Genomic DNA, 5,556 nt, shown 5'->3' on the forward strand with positions numbered 1-5,556 from the left:
AGTACATTCTAGTTAAAAATGTAAAATTACAAATCATTTCATATTTAAATGTTGATCTCATCCATCAAAGATGATTATGCTTCAACTTTTTCTGTGTATGGATTTTGTGGATAAGCACTAATGTACAGAATAATACAAGTTAATTTAAAGTATATTATTGTTTATTTTTATTTGATATATTATTTTGTGTGTTGTATTATTATTATTATTATTCCCCATAATCCCATGCCCAAACATAATGCAACGCGGTGACATCGCGCTATTGCGCCATTTTGCGACTACTTGGCGGTCTTTTTTTGAATCGGCATCAATTTATCAGGCGGCCTGCAGTGCACTTACAGCTCGAACTGTGGTGAGTATATCTGGAAATTAGATCATGTATAATGTAAGTGTTTATGCCCCCCTATATAATGATATTACTTGTTATACGTATCAAATACATCGAAGTGTTTTAGCTGTAAGACGATGGGTAGAGATAATTAATTAGAAAATGGAAACGTTAACTGTTATATCCCTGAAATAACGCCTGAGTCACTAAAGCAATCTAGCGCTGAAAAACAGTTTAAATAAAGTTTAAACTTAAGACGTATGTTTTTAATTATTATATTATTATTGTTTCGTATAATTTAACGTTAAGCTTTTCATCATGAAATTCCATCGATTCGATGCTTTTTTTTCCTTCAATTGTGTCATGCGAATTAGTTATGCAGATGTTTATAGTAACTTAATATTTTGCTGTACAAGTTGTTTAATTAATTTGGGAGTAATTAGGCTATCTCCTTTAGCTGTCAGATTTCTACACAGGATGTAAAGAGGCTCCTTTTTTTTATTAATTTAAGCAAAAACAGCCTTTTCTACTACAAGCTCTAGTTTTATATTTGGGGTTCAAGTTTATCACTGAGGTCTATTATAGTATTTAATATTGTGTGATTTCAGGTGTTGTGGAGCTATACTATATGAGGTTATAACATTTGTTTTGTTTTTTTTGCTTTTATCTCCTTGCCATGGTCTGAAGAAGCCATATTGTTGTAAGGTAACGTTATGTTTTTTGTTCATTTATAAATGAGCCGCTAGAACACTTATGTTTTAATATATTACATTAATTAGATTTAAAATATTAATAGATTGAAGGTCATTAATCTGATTCTTCTGGTTTTCTTGTGTGCTCTTCTGTTATCCTATAATTTTGCACTTATAATTTTACTAGCAAGGAGAAAATGAATGAAATTAATATTTACAGGCCAAGTTGTTGAAATAGTGTTGGTTTTACATTTTGAAATGGCACAATATCAGTTGTTCTGCAATAAGATAAAAACCTGCCAGTTTGGGTGAGCCTATGACTTTTAATCTAGTACCAACTGGAGGACCTGTATGATATCTGCATTATACTAGATATGATGAACACGTAACACAAACTATAATACCTGCCTCATAATGTGTCATGTATAATCAATTATTTGGGCATTACTCTTGTATCCACAGGTTGATGACAAATGAGGTCATGGCCTGTTTCAGTATGAAGTGGGGGAAGGGGAAGCTTGCCTTCACCAAGATCAATCTGTACACTGTTGTCACAGGTAAAACAAAATTAACAAATAATACAAATATTAGCGTCATATCACTGTGACACTCAGGGTTGTTTAGTTTCTGTTTTAGTTGGTTTAGTGAAAACCAGTAACCTCGTATTGTAGGTTCTCATCTGTCACACAGAAATCGCACAAACGTTCATAAGACTTCTTGCTGATTGGCAGGTCATTCCTGTTGTCAGCCTTTCTTTATTGTTCAGAACTCTAACAATTGTTTTTGCATTCTTAAAGATATGTATTAGACATTAAATGTTAATTTACCTTAAGACACTCTGCAAAAATACTGCAATGTGTCTTTGTTGTCATGGTTTTCTTTTGCTAGATTGCCTGCTTAGTGTTTGTGAATTGCATCACAAGCTGAAATATATTTTGATGACTTATAGCATGTACTTTACATTCATGGCTCTTAAAGCTATGGTAGATTATAGCATGTACTTCTCAGAAACTGATTAAAACCCAGTCAATAGTTTAAGTGGTCTAAATGTATTCTGTGGAAGGCAAAGAAATAGTTAATGATAAAATACAGTGATTACTGTAGTGCATCATATTCTATACTTATACATTTTCTTATTCAAATATTTCTTACAGAGAGTGTCCAGAAAACATCAAAAGAGACGGGGCAAATATTGCAGCGGCCACCGCCTTTTGTTTAAAATATGCCCCAGCAGAGCCGTCGCAAGGAGGGTGAGAGGCCCTGTGCAAAGTTGACATGCGAGGCCCTCTACAATTTTGTGTGTGTGTGTGTGTGTGTGTGTGTGTGGTGGGGGAGGTTGCTGTAGTAAGGCAAGGCAAGTTTATTTATATAGCAGATTTCGTACACAATGGTAATTCAAAGTGCTTTACATAAAATAAAGTAAAATAATCATGAAGAACAAAACTAAAACAAGCAATTTTAAAACTTTGGAAATGATTTAAAAATTGACTTGAATTTAAAACAGTTAGAAATAGAAAATGATTTTACATAAAATACAGTGAATACGTAAAATACAGTGCAATCAGGTCGGAGATCGCACAGTGCTCATTAAATAAATGCACAGCTAAACAGATGAGTTTTGAGTCTAGATTTAAATGTGACTAGTGTTTTAGCACATCTGATCTCTTCTGGAAGCTGATTCTGGAAGCAATGTATTTTGGTCCTAGGTCACTGAGTGACTTCTAGACGAGTAAAAGTACTTTAAAATCAATCCTAAATGTAACTGGAAGCCAGTGTAAGGACCTGAGGACTGGTGTGATGTGCTCAGATGTTCTGATTTTAGTCAGAATCCTGGCAGCAGCGTTCTGGATGAGCTGCATCATTTTTGAAAAAAGATGTGGGAAGTGTGTCAAGATAGCAAGTTGACGATTTTAGTTGCTGCACTATGTCTTCCAAAAATGTTGCTATCAATTGCTTCAAAATAGACAGTATCTTTTTGATATTGCAGCCGAATCTGTCTGACCTCTGCATTGCTTGAGGATGTGCTAATCGCCTTCCTGATATTGATGATCTTCTCAGAAAAGAAGGAAGCAAACTCATTGCATTTGCAGTCTGACAGCATTTCACTGGGAATCTGACTCTGGGAAACTGATTTCTGTCTGTTTGTTTTCTTACTGACTATTATTGGAGCAATATCATTAATACCATTCTTAACTTTTGAGTTAAAGGAATCAAGGAGAATATCAACAGAGTCCGCAAAAATACTTAGTGTTAAAGATATAGCCTCCATAAATAGTACACTAGTGTTCTCGTTAGGTCTGCACTATTAATCGCATGCAATTGTCATGCGCGTCTCGTCAGTAAAGCTGGTTCTGTGATTAGCGCTTAATGTCCAGAGCCGTAGTTCGCTGACGCAATATCACGTTCATAACTGCATGCGATTCATCTGCGATTATGAACGCGATATTGCGCCGCTTGTCAGCAAACTACGGCTCGGTCTATTAAGTGCAGCTACATTTGAAAGCATCTCCTTCTGACAGAGACAGATCTAGATTCAATGGTAGCAGAGATCAATATATCGAAGAAAATACAGAAGTGATCAGATAGTGCTACGTCCTTAATAACAATGGATAAAATGTTTAGAGCCCTACTGATGATTAAATCTAGAGTGTGTCCACCCTTGTGTGTGGGTCCATGCACATGCTGAATCAGGTCAAAAGTGTTTAGAACCGTTATCATTTCTTTTGTAGTTTTGTTTTCTGCATTATCTATGTGAATATTAAAATCCCCTGCAATAGCAAAACAGTCAAACTCTGAGGAAATCATTGATAACATTTCTGTGACCTCTTCAACAAAGGCTGGAGAGTATTTTGGAGGCCTGTAAATAATGATGAACAGAATGCATGGAGCACCTTTCAGCACAATTCCTAGATATTCAAAAGACAAGTACTGACCAAATGACACTTGCTTGCATTGATAGACATCTTTAAATAGAGCAGCTACACCTCCACCTCTCCTAACAGTCCTGCACACACTCATGAAAGTAAAGTTAGGAGGGGTGCTTCATTGAGGACTGTTGTACTGCAGCTGTCTTCTAGCCATGTTTCATTTAGAAACATAAAATCCAGATTGTTTGTGGTTATAAAGTCATTGATTAGAAAATGATAATTTTTTTAGTGAGCGAATGTTTAAAGATGCTAACTTGATGGCAGTGCTTTATGTCATTTCATCAATTTTAGTTTGTTGCATAATAGGCTGCAGATTAGATGAGTTTGCCCTTCGGCTTGAGATGGACTTAAACTTTCTGTCACATGATAAAACTGAAATAGAGAAAGCTACAGGCACACTGGGTTCCCGCTTGTTCTTTAAACATTTGTGAATGTTGCTGCTATTATAGCGGGGACCCGACACATATCACTGAGAGCTGCTATCAGCTGTTTTTGGTTAACCTACAGCAGATGGAGGGTTTGGGCCCTGGCGTTGTGGCAGCGGTCGGAGAGCTCTCACAGGAGCAGGTCCCACAGGCTTTGGTGTTTGGGGGGCCCGCTGTTTTCTTGTTGATATCTGCGGGCTTGCAATGAATGAGTGTGAGAGTTTAGTCCCAGCATACACCAATTCTACCATTTTCTGTGAAAAGCACAGAAGTGGAGATGCTGGAGAGAGGGATAATGTGTCTGGTGAGATGGGCTGTGTCTCTGGTGTTTCCGGTGACTGTGATATGTTGTCTTGGCTTCCCCGGCTGTCTTCCAGAAAGTCATCCTTGAGTGCTGAGTCTTGTAGCTGTTTTGATACATCACAGTCTGTCTGTGAGGAGCTCTGAGGGCAGGGCTTGGCCGGGATGGTGTCCATCAGCAGTGCTTATTGTGGCTGCATGGTGTTATCAGTTGGGAGTGGTCCACTGATGAACTTTGAGTCTTCAAAGTGTTTGAAAAAGGTTCACTAAAGTCCTTCTTAAGGAGTTCTGACTGCTCTTTCAGAGTATCATTCTTCCCCACATGGATGATAATTGGATTTGTAGTCTTGTGCTTCATCAGAATATTCTGAAGTTCCTTGTTCACATCAGAGACCATTGCTTGAGGAAGGCAGCATGTTGTTGTAGTCCTGCTACTGATGTTTCTGATAATAGAGTCACCCACTATCAGAGTCCTGGGCTCGACTGCGCTCTGAGCTGAATGTCGTTGTCTGCTCGACCTTGAGCACCTGTTAGTAGCGGTGTTAGCTGCTGGCTGATCCAATAGATGTTTAATCACATTTGGGGATTCCTCACCCGCATTCATTAATGCTTCAAATCTGTTCTCAAGATGTATAGGGGGTGGTAGAATACTGGTATTCACAAGCCTTGTCATAGTCGAATCTGGGGTAGTGGATGCTACAGCAGCAATACGAGAAACTCGTGACAATCTGATGTCTCGTGTTCCTTTGGGTCTCGCTCCCTGTTTGTGCCATCGATTAGTGTGGCGATCAGTTTTGGCTTGTTCCTCTACACTTGGTATATAAACTGTTGAGATTCAGAAGATTCATGGGACTCACCGGCTGTATGCTGAGAGGGTCCATGAA

General features: G+C 38.0%; 1 long non-coding RNA gene across 1 annotated transcript; it reads left to right on the forward strand.

Annotated features, from left to right (window-relative positions):
* The first annotated feature begins 221 nt into the window (after nucleotides 1–221).
* On the forward strand, nucleotides 222–2,406 carry LOC122136253. The gene is made up of 4 exons (XR_006154042.1): nucleotides 222–352; nucleotides 1,016–1,033; nucleotides 1,483–1,577; nucleotides 2,175–2,406. It is a non-coding gene; the product is annotated as an uncharacterized LOC122136253 (long non-coding RNA).
* Nucleotides 2,407–5,556: the final 3,150 nt, after the last annotated feature.

This window comes from Cyprinus carpio, chromosome B2 (genome assembly GCF_018340385.1).
Source record: "Cyprinus carpio isolate SPL01 chromosome B2, ASM1834038v1, whole genome shotgun sequence".
Lineage (NCBI taxonomy): Eukaryota > Metazoa > Chordata > Actinopteri > Cypriniformes > Cyprinidae > Cyprinus > Cyprinus carpio.